The sequence below is a fragment of the Periplaneta americana genome, chromosome 16, assembly GCF_040183065.1.
Source record: "Periplaneta americana isolate PAMFEO1 chromosome 16, P.americana_PAMFEO1_priV1, whole genome shotgun sequence".
Classification (NCBI taxonomy): domain Eukaryota; kingdom Metazoa; phylum Arthropoda; class Insecta; order Blattodea; family Blattidae; genus Periplaneta; species Periplaneta americana.
The window spans coordinates 77,297,322-77,314,822 of NC_091132.1; the positions used below are offsets into that span (position 1 = coordinate 77,297,322).

General features: G+C 36.2%; 1 long non-coding RNA gene and 1 other non-coding gene across 2 annotated transcripts in view; one reads left to right on the forward strand and one right to left on the reverse strand.

Annotated features, from left to right (window-relative positions):
* Positions 1-6,276, forward strand: part of LOC138716499 (uncharacterized) — a 190,459-nt gene extending 184,183 nt beyond the window's left edge. The window contains exon 3 of the long non-coding RNA XR_011336676.1: positions 5,656-6,276. This is a non-coding gene — a long non-coding RNA (uncharacterized lncRNA). The remainder of the gene's footprint in view (positions 1-5,655) is intronic.
* A 10,412-nt stretch (positions 6,277-16,688) lies between these two features.
* Positions 16,689-16,760, reverse strand: TRNAT-CGU (transfer RNA threonine (anticodon CGU)). The gene has a single exon. It is a non-coding gene; the product is annotated as a tRNA-Thr (tRNA).
* Between the last annotated feature and the right edge of the window lie 741 nt (positions 16,761-17,501).

Consider the following 17,501-nt stretch of genomic DNA (forward strand, 5'->3'; position numbering starts at 1 on the left):
GATGCATCCTGAGAAGTCTGGGACCAGTTGCAGGTCTACTTGATATCAGTCCACTTGCTTTCAACCTCCTTCTAACTGTTTTGGCCGAAATTGGGCGTCCATGCATGTTAACAAATTGCTGGGCTACACTAGTAGCTGGCAGGTTGCGCTCCCTAAGAACTCTCAACACCATATACCTGTCTTTATTTGGATTTGTAGCTCTTGGACGACTCGAACCTGGTCTTCTGGTATATTCTAGGGTCTCTCTATACCGTTTTATGGCATCATGGGTTGTGCTTCTAGACATATTCATAACATTTGCAATGTAACGTACACTGCGTCCATCATCGTAAAGGGCTACAGCTCGAGCCACATCTTCAGGTCGCATCTTGTTTTAAGACAAATGTTACAACCCCACTTAGACTCAGAAAATGTAAAAATAAAGAAATAACGAATGATAACGATAATGAAGCACAAAATGGTCGAGACAAAATTGTTATAGCTGAGACTCCGAAAGCAAAATTGGAATATTTGGTTGTAATGGCTTGTTTATAAAACAAAAAACAATCAACAATGTATACACGTCTCCATAACAACAGATGGCTACCATAATATAATAATATAATAAGATAATGTTTTGCAAAATACCAGCAAATATTAAAGTGTCCGGTTTTTTTTGTCCCTGAGTGTATTTTGAATTTAAGTGCTGTCACGAAAATATCCTTGTACTATCACGAAATTATACCAACCCTTTTAGGGTGCTAATTATTTTTTTTATATTTGTATTGCTTGTTTGTAACAATTGTATAAATTTTTTTTATGTAAAATTGCTAATATGTAGCATCCTCATCACAACAACACACGTACATTAACCCTTAAATTGGCAAAACTTCATTTCTCACACTAGTTTATTAAACCGTGTCGGACTGTAAAGAAAACAACTATCGTAATGTCCATATTTTATATGTTGTATAAGTGAAAGTTTCAGGAATCTTCTATGCCACATCAATAAATTTAGGAATGCAGTTACATTGTCAGACTCCAAAACAGCTATTCTATCAATAGTCTCTAAACACACACCTTCACCTCAAACAGTAGAAATAACTAAAATGGTCTCTCAATTAATGTCACTCAATAAAAGAATTGTATTCCAATGGAGACCATCCCATTGTGGAATCCTGGGAAACGAGAATGCGGATGCATTAGCAAAGAAGGGCAGCACTGCTACTTACAGACCTGTTACTAAATCTACATATTACTCTGTGATAAGATTTATTAGACTTCAACAAACAAAATTTGATAACACAATCACAAGGGAAAAAATGGAGCTCTCTGCATCATAATCTACAGTTAATTCCCGATTTACCACGAAAATCGTCTGTAGCTGCATTTAGATTGGCAACAGGCCATGATTGTTTGGCCAAACACCTGCATAGAATTGAAATATATCAGTCCCCTAACTGCCCATTGTGCAACTCAAACCAAGAAATGGATTCGGAACATCTCAAAATCTGTGCTTCAGTGGCTGACCATGATAATATCTTTGAAAAATATTGGAGTGCACGAGGTCAAATGACTTTATTGTCAAATGCCTGGCATTAGAAAACAACAACTACAACAACATATGTTGTACAATATTAGGCCTATAGTATTGTGAAAATTTAATTTTCCTACCAATTTTTTCTATTATTCTATTAAATTATAGTATATAGCCTATTAACCTATTGTATCCTATAGGATACTTTGCAAATTTAAGGGTTAAAACACTTTTTTTTATTTGAACCTTATTCTTGCACCAAAACGTAATTAGCTGAGTGTGCCTTATATTTTTATGGAAAAACTATAACTTTAATATCCTTAGAAATACTTAAAACTGAATTTCTTTTATTCCTTGTCATGGGATGTATAACTCTTTGTTGATTGATTTTGTCAATCCAACTCTTTCGTTAGCAAACATTAAAGTATCTATAGTCTATTTTATTAAGTGGAAAATGTGTAACTTAGTAAGATTTATAATAATTTATGCATTTTATTTGTTCATAACTGAGTGACCTGCGACATTTTCCACAATTTTTTGTCATGTCTGCTGCACGTTTTAAAGTTTATTGCAGGTGTTTTGTGTTGAAACTTCTCAGAAGGTGTTGATATATGCCTTTGCTTCTTTGCGAAAGTTTTTCTACTTCTTCTTAGAATTCAAGATGTGAAGGCATTAAGGTCGCGCGCAGTGTTCTTTTATTCATACGTCCTGCGCCTCGTATCAGACGTCCCACCTTGTATCTGTCTCCCTTTCAATACAGGGGTGCGATGAAACTACACAATGCCGGTACATTTTCTAGATAGTCAACTGTCATAACCTTGTTTTTAGATGGATACTATTTATGTTTCAACTCCATTAAGTTCATATTTCGTGAGCTGTAGACGTGTCTTGAAAATGCCATTGTATTTCTTTGTGTTCATCCACCTCATAATACTGCTTAAAATGAAAGAACTTTGTTGACAGCGATTAGACGAATGAGAGTTCAATTCACAGTTTGCTTCTTCGTGGCAAAGCCGCTGACGCACTCATTTTGCTAGCTGTCGCTTAAGCAGGACTCTGTAATCGCCTAATTGAAATTAATCCTCTTATTCAGAATTATCAGCTTCATGTCGCTCTCGGTAAATATTCTCCTTCAAAATATATTGAATCGAAGTTTGTATTATAAAAATATAGGTGAAGAGTTGGAGGGAGAACAATTTGGCTTCAGGAATGGAAAGATTACGAGAGACTGCTGATTGATTTTTTTATAAGTGGAGAGATATGTGTGAAAGTTAAAATTATAATGGCAGGCATAGTAATTGTCTCGTGCTTCCATGTTAATTACTCTACCAATGCACTTGATTAGAACGAGGTCACTGGGGATTGGAAACAACTTATCGAGATTCTGAATAAAATTAGAGTGGATTGAAAAAAAGGGAAGGATAATATTATGTAATCTTTACACGAAACAGCGAATCAGCCAGAATAGGAGAATAAATGTCAGAGGGAACTGAAATATGGAGAGGAATACGACAAGGGTGCCATTTATCAACCACCCTATTCAACATCTACTTCGAAGACTTAGTCAAGAACTGTTTTCAGAACATGGAAGGGATGATAATAAGATGAAGAAGAGTAAAGTACTTAAGATTTGCTGATATGGCGTTGTTAGCAGAAGAGATGATACAAAGGGATATGTTACTTGACAGCTCTGAGTAGTATGGGATGAAGAAAAATGCAAACCAGATAAAGACCATGATTATCGGAAGAAATGTAAAGAAGGTAAACGTGCGAATTCTAAATGAGTCAGTGGAACAAGTGGACAGCATCAAATACTTGGGGTGTACTTTAAGTAGCAACATGAGCTGCAACCAGGAAGTCAGAAGGAGAATAGGAATGACAAGGAACATCTGCGGACCTCTGAAAAAAGAAGTAAGGAAGAAACCAGTGAAGTGCTTTGTGTAAAGTGTCACATTGTATGAGGCAGAAACGTGGACATTAAGACGAAGTGAAGAGAAACTTTTGAAATATGGATATGGAGATGAATAAGCCGTGTGAAATGAACAGACAAAACAAGAAATGAAGCTGTGCTAGAAAGAGTTGGCGAGAAAAGAATAATATTAAAACTGTTCAAGAAGAGATAAAGAAATTGTCTGGGTCATTGGCTAACAAGAAACTGCCTACAGAAGGATTCACTGGAAGAAATGGTCAACGGAAGAAATGTTCGGGGCAGAAAGACTGACGACATTAAAATAAATGGATTGTATTGGGAGATTAAGAGGAAGGCGGAAAATAGGGAAGACTGGAGAAGACTGGGTTTGCAGTGAAAGACCTGGCCTAGGGCAGGAAACTATGAATGAATAGGCCCAGAAGGAATTTTTCTGTGCATCTTGGGTGTGGTGTGTCTGTTAATTGCATTTTCAATAAGCATTGTGAATTTATCAACAGTAATCTCACTAGAAGTTTTGATTTGTCTAGAGAAAATCAAAACTCGAGTGGGATTTAATTTACTATTACACGATTAGAAGAATGTATATAAAGATGAGAAGTAACGAAATACTCCAATACAATAAAATATTGACTTACGAAAATACAACTGTCTTCAAATGTATTATTGTATTACATATATCATGCTAGATGGCAGTAGTTTGATTAGCTGTTTTCTTGTTATCAGTTGTGCCCACTATGGAATCTTCTTTGAACTGTGTGGACGGTTACTAGTCAAGAAGGCTTTGATGATTCAGTTTCATTTTTATTAAAACAGTTGCATTCCACTTTAATTATCCGGATCCCAGTAATCAACGTCACTTGATAGATGATTTTAATAAATCTTAATATTAAACAATCTCTGACTATCCATAATATCATATAGCAGAAGCTATACATAACCTAAATAATATAAACAAGTTTTCGAAAAGTTTTAATTATTGATGATGAAATAAACAAGAAAGTTTTTAATTAAGGGCGATGAAATAAAAAATAGACCTGAATAATTTTAAAAGGAATAATTATTGAAAGTACAATTTTTAAATTTGAATGTTTTAGTGGTTGGTGGTTCAGTTGATGTTATATTGGAAATGTGCGTAAAAGAAGTGGAAGTCGTTGATGTACAGTACATGGTTTATTTCTCAACTTATTCAGGATTTCTGAATGGTGCTCTTCATTTATTTGTAAATAGGGTTTCAGGGAAGATGCATAGCTATGACCAGTGATCTTTATTAATGCTTGATCTTGAATACTTTTTTTTTTGACGTCCAGACCAGTGCAGTTTGAAATGTTGGCAAACAAAGAAACAAATGCTAGGGTAGTGATAAAAACAAACAAATGCTAGGGAAGCGATAAAATTAAACAAATGCTAGGGACGCGATAAAATTGTGCGATAAGCAGCCATGATTGGTTGAAAGACGTCCTTTCGTACCGTTTTATTGGTCAAAATAGTATGACGTAGTAAAAGTGTAATAGTCACATTAAAAAGAAATATTATCATCTTCCATATGAACTAGTTACTGTTTTCTTAAAACGATTATCATACGTTATTCCGAAGTACTTGCTCTGTTTGTGAATGTTTAGTGATGGTCCGAAGTCCTCAACAAAGTTAAAACGGAACAATCTGAAGGACTTAATTTTCTTGAAGGTATTATTATTATTATTATTATTATTATTATTATGTGTTAGTAGTAATAATAGTAGGCTAGTATTGTGTTATTATTATTATTATTATTATTATTAATGAGATAATGATTTGATCATTAGCATTTACTTTCAAGAGATATACCCTTTGATGAGTCATTCGTACTCCTTGAAGGATTATGAATTAACATAATATCTGGTATAGCCATTCATTATCTCGTAAGAACTTATTTCACGTCAGGGGAAGAAGAAAGCGGACTGTGGGAAGCTTCCCCCCCTTCCTGCGCTCCTACTTGTAGCCAGCGAACTATCTTACCCCTACCATAAAGTTCTTACTACCTATATATGCTACTGCGCACACAAGCATTTGGTACGGATGACCTGTACGTACTATGAAATTTAGAAATAGAAAAATTTTCTCATCTCATTTTATTACACGTTTTTTCTTTACAGTCAATCACATACATATATTTGACATGAACTTTACAAGTTCTAAACTTTGATCTTCTTTCTTCCTTTATCTGTTCAAGGTTCTCCTTTCTGGATCTTACAAGCCAGTACGCGTAGAAGAGGATATTTTTTGGTTCACACACTAGACAAGGATAATGGAAGGACTTCCCTAGTGAGGGATAAGCTCAACGCAGGAACAGTACGAACACATATATAGATAACGGACAGAATGTTCGTGGTATATGGAAAGTAAATCCCAATCCGACATTCGCCTTTGCGAGTGGGAAAAACCTCGAAAGGAAAACCCACATTCAGATTGGCTAGCTTCAGGATTTGAACCCGAGCCTCCAGAATTCGAGTCCGAGACGATACCGTCTTTACCGCCCCTCTCAGTTTAAACATTGGTAAGCCTCAGAAATATATAAAATTTATCTTTAGATTCCTTTGTTGATGATGGTTAAATATAAAATATGAGTGGGAGCATAATGTATTTTTATTCTGAGGTTCCGTCCGCTATTTCTCCCTGAATACACATCAGCCTACGGGCTTAATGTAAACGCTCACACATTTATATTCGTTTCCTGCTTCTTTGTCAAAAGATTCCAAAGTCGTGGGATAAGTTATCCTGTAGATGCGCTTTAGGTTTAAAATGAGGTGTTAGCTCGTGGGAAAATCCGTTTGTGAAGTAGAGAACACGGAATAACGAGGATGATATGATCGAACATTTTTAATTGAAGATTTCTTAAGGGGAGTGGGTAGTGATGCCTGTGCGATTAAGAAATTTCAATATCAAAGTTTAGTTAAATATTTCTATGCTTTTATTGCTCAAAATGAAATAAAAATTTCCATGCTTATTCAATCAATCATTCTGAATTCATTGTTATAAAAGATAACTAATTAGTTTCGTATCCAAGTGCAAAAGAAAGGTCCTAACTGATAACCTGTTATCCCACTTTGCTAAGTATACCTCATTCTTCAGGTGCACATAATTTTCATAATATTCACTCATATACTTTGTTTATTTTTAAGTTATCTAGTAATGTATATATTAAATTGTAAACCAAAATTTATTTAAATATTTCACCTCTAGTGAAACAGAAAAAAATATTGAAGATTGTTTAACATTTTTGCAATTTTTTTCAATGTGTATAAATATTTTTCTCGTGTTATGTGTGTGATATTCTTAAACTCATAGGTCTACTAAGTAGAACACAGCCTGCAGAAAACACTGTAAAAATTTCATGTAAATTGATTCACTAGTTTCAAAGAAAAATGCACTTAAGTTTGAAAAATGTCAACTTATGCAAAACTTCATTAAAAAAAGGATGAATGAATTACAAGCACCGCCAAATTTAAAGGGGTTATTTAAAGAGTTTATCTGCAGAAATATTCCCCACAATATTTATATTGTATTAATGAGCAAGTTTTATACTTCTTTTTTTAAACACAACAAATCGGATTTTTGACCCCTAATCACTACCTGGTTCTCTTAATGAGGTATAGGGTCCTTCATGTGCCATAAATTGACGGCACAGAATGACCGGCTTCACAGCCTACCTGAAGAAAATAATGGTAAGAATTTTATTTTTATTAATCCATACGACGCGACGGCCAGAATTAAATACGAGAACTTTGAACTGAACTACAGATCATGGCTATTGTTGATCTAGTTAAGAAACGTAATGGATGTACATAAACGAAAGTAGATAACCCAAGCTATATTATAATACCTCTCACGCGACTTAGTTCATACATATCATCTTCTTGGCTACAATATTTTGCCTGGGCGCATTTAATACAGTATTTAACTTACCACAGTTAACAGCAAATGGATCATAACATTATAACAGCTATGCTCAGCGCATTTCGAACTGGCTGATCAAGGTCACGTATAACCGTATAAACCACGCACGAGTCACGCACCACTGAACTGTGAACTGAAGCACTGGCAATCCCGGCTGTCCCAGCGGACTTTAGTTGAGGAGAATGGTCCAGGATTGAGGTTAAACACACGTGGAAAATGCAGTCCATACATACATACTACACGATTTAGGAAAAGTAAGAAACTTTAAACCTATAAATGAAGATACATGAAATTTTGCAGCTTGATAATTTATAAAGGACAAATGATGGTGGATTATTCCGATGATTTATAACTTGGACCTCTTCATTGCTGGTGAAATATGAAAAAAAAAACAGTGCCTCGAAGATTAGTTCTAATTTTTTCATCTTCAGGTTAACAAAAGAATGAGTAGGTTAGTTACAAACGACTGAATCATTTACACGGATTTAGCCATTTGTAACGAACTTAGTGAATATAATTCTCTCCTCGTCGTTTTTCACCTAATAGTTAGGCATACTCAACTTGCTACTAAGTATTTGTACATTTCACTAACAGTAGAAGAAGCACAATCTGCACTGGCACCAAAAAGTATTGGCACACTCACTGTTTTTCCTTTAAGATCTGTATAAATGGCAAGTTTAAGAAAATAACATTTTTATTCTTAATATAATGTAAAACTAAAAGTCTTTCACAGAAATCACAACAGTAACAAAAAATAATTACTTACAAAAGAAAATTTATTTTCTGATTTAAAAAAATGTATTGGCACATTATACTAATGTATATAATAGGTCTCTGTAATGTATTTTCAGTATTCTATATACAAGCTATCACCACGGATGACAGCTTCCAGAAGTCTCTGCATTGAATGAACAACATTTTTCGTCGCTTTAGGGGAAATTTCAGATCTCACATCGAAGAACCCTCTTTAAACTCTTTCTTATTAGATGGGCGGCGCTTAGCCCTTTCCCTTGTAGTTAAAAATCGGGGGGGGGGGTGGAAATCTGTATCAAACAACTAAGGAATTCACAAAATATTTTTAATTTTAGAATACTAGCCAATTTAAGGAATGATATTTCTGAATAGTTCATTTTATATCTGTAATAATAATAATCCGTGGCGCTACAGCCCGTGAAGGGGCTAGACCGACCACCCGGCTGCTGGCCTCACGTCCACATGCCGAAGCAGAGGCAGACGATCATCCAACCAGAATGGAGGTATTGTGTGGTTAGCACAATGATCCCCCCAGCCGTTATTGCTGGCATTCGCAATCGGATTTCGCTACCTATCGTAGCTCCCCAAGTGTATCACGATGCTGGGAGGGCACCGGCCCCATACACTGGCCGAAATTTCATGAGAAAATTTCTTCCCCCACGAGGACTCGAACCAGTGCGCACTCCGTAACGTGAGTCCTAGGCAGGATGCCTTAGACAACGACGCCACGGCGCGCGTCCATTTTATATCTGTAATATTCTTTTATTACCCTTAAAACTAAAGAAAAACGGTATTTTACATACAACTTCAAATTAGTGTAACTCTGAAAATATTAATTTTGCTCAAAATGTCTTTGGAATTATTCTCCGTAAGTACGGAAACTCCTCGTGAATCACTCTGTATATTAAGAACAATAATTGCAGGAAGATTACAGAAATGAAACTTAACTTATAGGCTAATCCAAAAGAAAAACGGAGCGTTGGTAGACTACACATAACAAATACCGTGACTCTGTGTGATCCAAACAGGAATATATTTCATAAGCAGGGATAGAGAAAAAGAAGGTACCAAAATTTGCATGAAATTGTAAGAATAAGCAATAATAGAGTCAAAAAGCTTCACAATAATTAAAAAGTGAATTGATCGTAATCATTTGATTATGCATTACAATTAAAAATTTATCTTATTGATAAGGTATAATTTCAGTCAACGAAAATATATACGTGTGACGTGCATATTTCACTGAGATGTTATAGTTTCTTACTCGACTTGGATAATACCGGTCTTTTAGCGCAATGAAATTGATGCCGAAGGAAATCTTCCAAGAGGTGTAAAAAGAAAAAAAAACAGATTAGCTATGCGTGAAATATCTTGTTGTAGGAAAAGAAAATGTAGTTAAATTAATAGCTGAATTCACATGTCTTACAGCAACAAGCTCCAAGATTGTATAGAAGGAACTTCGGTCTGGAAAGTGTACTACATTCAAAAGAAAGCGAAAACGTGCAAGACGTGTTCTGGATGTAATTTGACGATTTTGTGAAGTCGGTTGTACTAGGTAAAGCTCATAGTTCCTTTCTCAACAACGAGCTCACAGCCTTCGAGTATTCTATGTGGTTTTCCGTTTGCGTATGCCGTATGTATGTAAATTTGTGTTCTTTGCAACTGTCCCTTTTCTTCCATAATTTATCCGCGTTTATACTCTGCCTTATTAGTAGGCCTATGTCCTTTCATCACAAATAAGATTTACGGCAACATTCACGATTTCACTACTTCACTTCGTTTCCATAACGACGCTCAAATTTTGTATTTCATACTCTCTTTTCAGTTAGCCTCTGCAATTTTTATAGTTCACTCCTTGCACTACCAGCCTCTTATGAATGAATGAATGTATATATTTGTCTTTAAGCAATACACCTTTTGGTGAAGCGGCACTTCACATTATTAGTATACAGTGCCGTCTCCCCGTTTTACAACGCCTCTCGTAGAAGACATTTAGGTCATTACCTATTTTTAATTTAACATTGCAATTATTCCACTAGTCTTTACTTGTTTGTCATCAATTCTTCCACTACTTTACTCCTCACCCATTATTATACCAAAAATACTATACTTCTAATTCTTGACCCCTCCTGTATGACACATTTCCCCTCACTTCAATCTTTAACTATTTGCACTTTTCACTGCTAACTTTTCCACATTGTTACTTTATTTAGGTCATAGTTTTCTTTTCTCACGATTTATTTCCCCTCCACAGCATTTCCTTAAGTCATACTGCTTTTTCATCTTGTTTTCCCCTATTCCTTCATCACTGCCCCTGAACTATCTCCTACTTGCATTACTCTACTCTACTTCCCGTCAGCCTCGATTTAGATCTTAGTTCCTTCACCCGCTTCGGAATTACTCCCATCTGACGTCCACTATTTCCATTCGCTTGCACTGAGGTCATGTTCTGCTGTGCTTGCTGAATATCAGTTTGCGTCACACCTGTTTCTTCTTCAGATGACGTGACTGGCTGCTTTCCTGAAATTTTTAATGAGTTTAATAAGTTTGCATTTGTTTCGCACCAGCCTCTTATAGCCATTGGGTTGTGAAGTGGAAGACGAACACACAAATTGTTTTATATTTTTATTTCGTGCCTAACTTGGATATATATTAGACCTAGACTATACAGCGTGGAAGTGAAATAACCTTGCAGATAGAAAGGGACGATAGGGTACACTTAAATGTATAGAAAATCTATATTACGTTTTGTGATTAAATTCACGGTTAATTAGAAAATTAAGTTTGAAATTTCAGCAATCTGGCAACATCGCCGCTGACACAGTTGTCTGTCTTTTCGTAATAAATATGTAAGAGGTCAACGAACTCAGGTCTGTCTCTATACGCGAGCCTTCCGTCTCGCTGCGACGTTGCAATGTGCTCACGTCGTTTAGTGGCTTGAAATTAATGGTTTCTAAACTAAATTTACACGAAAACCGTCCATAGTTTTGAAATACGCCAGAGGGATAAATGATTCTTTATTAGATTTTCTATGGATATGAACAAAAATCACGATCCTACTCGCAATAGTTGAAGGGCGCTAAACCAGAACGTTAGAAGTGCCTAAAAACATATTTTACAGGCGACAAGAAAAACGTAACAATACAAAAATGCACAATGTTTTCACAAACTTTTATTGATGAATGGAAGAAATGAAATACAAGTACACAAAATTGTAAGGTCCTGGATTTATTTAAACAAATATTTAGTCTAAGCTATAAGCAATTTTGAATTTGTTCAAATTAACAAAACGTTTTCAGTGCCATAAAAGTTGCACTCCGAAAAAGTAAAGTTAATAGTTTCAAAATAAGCTAACGAAACAGGCAAGTTAATTGCAACACCAGGAAACGTTCATAAAACAACTTCTCATGATTTGGCAGGTATGGTAGCATGGCGTTGATGTCCTCCATCTTTTGTTTTCATAAGAATATAACGTTTTCCTTAATTTCCACTTTCAGGTTATGAAAGCGTTCCTCTGACACATTTTTCTTGAGTACAGGAACGTGAGACCACACACCTAAAGACGAATAGCATTTCTTTATCTGAACAATATGAAAGTTTTGAGTAACTTTTATCATGATCGTTTTGAAATGTACATTTTCTTGGTATTCAAAAGTTTGTTTGCTGCTTCCACCCAGTCAAAGAACTCCGGGTTGTTAACTAATAAAAATGGATGTTTTTGGTTTGCAAGAACTATTATTTCAACAAGGTCTGGGAGAACCAATGGTTTTTTGCCTCGTTTAGATTTTTCCATCAAGGCGAAGTCCCGATCACAATACAGGAATGTGTGTCCACGTACTGGGAACTTGTGGATTTTTTCCGTGAAGTACCCCTTTGCCATAAGTGTCAGCATCATAGCCAGCAATCATCTGTTCTTCTTCTGCCCGCAGAAGTTATCGGACGACAACACTAATTTTTGTTTTGGACTGAGCTGCAAAGCCTTTGTTACGGTATCAAAAATGTATACAAATAAGATACGATTTCAGCTGCTCTTCGTAGGCTGCAGTTTCGTCCCAGAAGAACATGATGGCTCTCTTTTCGTCTTCAAAATGGATTCTGAGGTTGACAAACGCTAACTGGCGGCTGTAATACATTTCCGAATGCGTTAAATATGGCAGATACATTTGCTGCTGAAAATCAAATAATACTACCTGCATTTATGACCTGGGGAGCTTGGACACTGCTACGTCTTCTCTTGATTGTTTTGGAAATGAGACGAGTTTATTTTTTGGTAATGTCTACGACATTCCACTATTTCTCTGCAATTTACATACGTTCTTCTTCCCTGAATGAGGCTTTAAACAAAAGTAGTACTAAAACTCAATTCGTGGTTTATGATGATGATGCTGCTACTGATGATGGTGGTGATGATGATGATGATGATGATGATGATCATGGTGACTGTGATGATTAGGGCTAAGAATTGTATGGCGTTACATTGCGCTTCATGCGCCTCTGACTTTAACTTCTTCCCTTACTATATATTTTACCAGTTGTGTGAAAAAAGTGTCATTTTTTTATTTTCGTAAAGAGGTTATTTAATATTGCAGAATCACTGTACATCACTAATTTTCTTACATACCTAAAAATCACTATGAAATAGACATACATTCTTACCTGAATTATAGTTTCCCGAATTATCTCGTGCACCTTGATTCCAGCTCTGGTTGATTTTCTCCTGAACTATTTACCAACTTATGTTTTTTATGGATTAATTTATGAGGTACAATACCAGTGCTATTATCAAGGCGTTAAATGTTGCTTGTCCTGTGATAGACTCGAAAGCAGGGCATTACGCACAGTGGCACATTGCAATCCGGACAGTAGTATCTGCTCTCCTATATGAGAGCGTTTTGGGAAGAATGGTGTAGCAGTCATTGAATATTTGTACCAGTACATCTGTTCTTCAGGTTTGTGAATAATGTTCTGCAATATCACTATGCCCAAAAGTACACGTATTTCAGAGTCTGTAGTAGGCCGCCACGAATTATTTTCAGCATTCTGTGAACACCTATTAGCATGCCGAATCGTCTCCTCGAATATGATGTTGATGAGGTCATTATTAAAGAATAATTTAAAAAATTGAGAATTATCGTTATGATGAACAATGTTAAAATTTCAGGGAATGGGGACCTCGGAGGTGCAGAAAGAATGGTACCAGATGTCTTCTATTCAAACCACTGTCGAAAAGACGCAACATCAACTGATCTGAATTTGTTTGTTGGTCTATAACTTCGTCTTCTGATACCGATGTTTCATTTCCTAATCTTGTACAGGAATATATTCCTCATCAAAAGTTTCGGAACCACTAACTTGATCCATCTTTACACAAAAAAGCACAAAAACACTAAACACAAACAGAAACCGCCAAAACTAACTAGCATCTACTCACTACTGTGTGTGAATGGTATATGAGCATAGAATTCCACTCGCAAGGAAGAAGTACAAAAACACCAAAATATATAGCAATATCACTAACTTCTGTAGCCATCTAGTGAGGAAAAGGTTAATGAAAGAATGGAAACGTATATATTCGGGATATAATCCTTAGCAGCGAAAATGGGACTCAAACGATTTAACTCGGATTAATACATTTTGACACAAGTTAGCAACCCGAGTTAACTCGGGTTAATCAAGGAAGTGGTTAAGTACTAGTACGTAATTGCGTTGGGGTGGGGGATTTCAGTGTGTTTCGTTCAGCAGTGAACTTTAGTTGATCGGCTACATTACGACCGAATACTGCTATTCGTAACAGGCAACATTAAACGTTTTGTAAAGAAGAAAAATAACAAGATGCCGAGGACGAAATTTGTGACTTAATTTCAAATGAGTAAATTTGTAATAATGATACAGATTTTGAGATAAATAATGCTTGTGTAAAATATTTCAAATATGTCCTCATTGTTTCTGTAGAAGTGGAACGAAGTTTCTCTAGATATAAGGCTGTTTTTTCTAGCAACAGGCAATCACTCTCCTTTGAAAATTTGAAAATATGGTTTGTTATTAACTGAAACAATATGTGAAATGAAAAATTATGTAAAACAAAAGCGTAATACACTATCATATTAACATAGTGAAATAATAAGACTGATACTTGTCAATGTCATATTAGGTGTATTTTCTACAGACAGAAAACAACATGTACTCAATGATATTGTGACGAAACTGAATACGAGTAGTTTGGAACACGAAACAGGAAAAAATGTAGCAAAGAAGATGAAAAAATACTGGATAAACTTTATGGATATTTAGTTATATGTAAAATTTGTGACTTAATTTCAAATGAGGAAATTTATAATAATGGTACAGATTTTGAGATAGATAATGCTTGTGTAAAATATTTCAAATATGTCCTCATTGTTTCTGCAGAAATGGAACGAAGTTTTTCTATATGTAAGACTGTGTTTTCTAGCAACGGGTAATGATACTCCTTTGGAAATTTGAAAATGTGGTTTGTTATTCACTGCAACAATATATGAAATGAAAAATTATGTAAAACAAAAACTTAATACACCATCATATTAACATAATAATCCGTGGCGCTAGAGCCCACGAAGGGTCAAGACCGATCAGCCGGCTGCTGGCCTCATGGCCACATACCGAAGCAGAGGTGGACGATCATCCAACCAGAATGGAGGTATCGTGTGGTTAGCACGATCAGCCCCCCAGCCGTTATAGCTGGTTTGCGTAACCGGATTTCGCTACCTATCGTAGCTCCCCAAGTGCATCACGACGCTGCATGGGCACCGGTCCCATACACTGGCCGAAATTTTATGAGAAAATTCCTTGTCCCATCAGGACTCGAACAAGCGCGCATTCCGTAACGCGAGTTCCAGGCAGGATGCCTTAGACCACTACGCCACGGCGCGGGACATCATATTAACATAGTGAAATAAAAAGACTGACACTTGTCAATGTTATTTTAGGTGTATTTTCTACAGACAGAAAATAAAATGTCTTTAAAAGAGTACAATTTTTCTTTAACAAAGAAAATTATGTCTTTAAATTTTTCTTTAGCAAATAGTTGTCTTTGGAAGTCAAAGGAGTATCTTTCAACCACCCAAATGCTGAGGACTAAAGGCTGGTTCACAATAAATCGTAGGTAAACGGAAACGACAACTAGAACGAGAACGGAAATAATGTTAAAATAAATGTATTTAAATGTAACCATTCACAGTACTTAATTGTGAATGGTCACATTTAAAAACATTTATTTTAACAATATTTCCGTTCTCGTTCTCGTTGTCGTTTCCGTTTCCGATTTATTGTGAATCAGCTTTAACTTACCGTGATGATAAGCATGAGTTCAAACGAACGAAAGACACTGCGTTAACTCACCCCAACTCTGAGAAGTACTCAAAGTCAAGAGGCGCACGCAGCGCACTGGTTGTATAACGGCATATATTTCTCAGGCCTAGTGATGATGGTAGAAATTATATTACTGCACATTTCCTATAATAAACAAATCTGTGCCCTGACGGCTCATAAAGGGATAAAGCCATCGACTGCTGGCATCACATCCACATGTCTCAGCGGAGGTAAACAGTCATCCTGTCAATCTTGGAATAACGCCTGGTTACCACGATGATCCGCTCTACCGTTATAGCCGGTTTTCGAAACCAGTGTACGGGGAATACATACAAGCAATTTTAAAAGACATAATTCTTCAGTGATTAAAAAGTAAGTACACGAAAAGAAAAACTCGGACAAACCGCCAACTGATGTAAGTTTGCTATCAGTTGCATGCGAGGCCACGCCGGAGTGGCACGCAACGTAAATTAGCACTCTTCTAATTGCTGTTTTTATCATGCATTAGTAGGTCAAGGCCACAGAGCATGTTCATTGTCGTGGGAGTGACCTAAACAGTGGAGTAGGTACTTTATTAGTCTTGGTGCGGAAATTTGCTTGAATTAAGAATCCTATAATAAACTAGGTATCTTCATCTATAAGTAGAATTACAACGGAGTCTTGTTCAAATCCGGATGATTAAGCACAATTAATATGACAATGAACATAGATATATTACATTCATAGAATTATTTTGCACTAAACGGAAATAGAGTAGACTCGGGTTCTTGGACAGTTTACTGTTGTAAGCAAATAAGATGGCAGAGAACATAAATACAGTAGCCAATTTTCTGTTTTATTAATCGAAATAATTGTAGTCGGATTTCGACTATTTGTTAGTAATAATCCTACTGAAATATTAGTAATTAATAAGAACTTAATTATGAATTATATTGTGCCGTGTATATATATATATATATATATATATATATATACACATAATATAGGCCTATATTAGGCCGAGTGGCCTGTTACGGTCTTGTTTTCTGTCCATTTCTTTTGATGTCTGCCATTGGATCTTTTTCCCCTCGATCGATAATTTAAAATTGCCTTTGGAAATCTGTTGTTGCTCATTCTTTTGACGTGGTTTTTTCTATTATACATATATATATTTGTCCTACAGAATTTATCTGTAATATTGGCACTTAATATTTGAGGAGAAAAATTTCGCTCTGGCGCCGGGGATCGAACCCGGGTTCTTGGTTCTACGTACCAAGCGCTCTGACCACTGAGCTACGCCGAATTCAATCCACAGCACCGGATCGAACTTTCCTCCTTCGATGTTTCCTTTTGTGGCCTCACTCCAAGTTAGGCATATATATGTTGACGTATATGTCCAATGTCAACTGCCATTATACTAGGAGCGCACTCAGCTGAGTGACTTTTGGCTGGGAATCCGCAGTTATTATGCACTGCTAGCTATGAGAATATAATATTATATATATATATATATATATATATATATATATATATATATGTCCTACAGAATTTATCTGTAATATTGACACTTAATATTTGAGGGGAAAAGTTCGCTCCGCCGCCGGGGATCGAACCCGGGTTCTTGGTTCTACGTACCAAGCGCTCTGACCACTCAGCTGAGTGCGCTCCTAGTATAATGGCAGTTGACATTGGACATATACGTCGACATATATGCCTAACTTGGAGTCAGGCCACAAAGGGAAACGTCGAAGGAGGAAAGTTCGATTCGGTGCTGTGGATTGAATTCGGCGTAGCTCAGTGGTCAGAGCGCTTAGTACGTAGAACCAAGAACCCGGGTTCGATCCCCGGCGACGGAGCGAATTTTTCTCCTCAAATATTGAGTGGTTCTTCTAGTTTTCTTGATATCGCCAAATGTATTCCATCACTGGTTTAGCCTTGAGTTCCTCCATGATATTCTCATTCCGCTTGTGGTCGAATTTAGTGTATCCCTCCTCATGAATCTCATCTCACGTGCTGTGATTCTGTTAATATCATGAGTTCTTA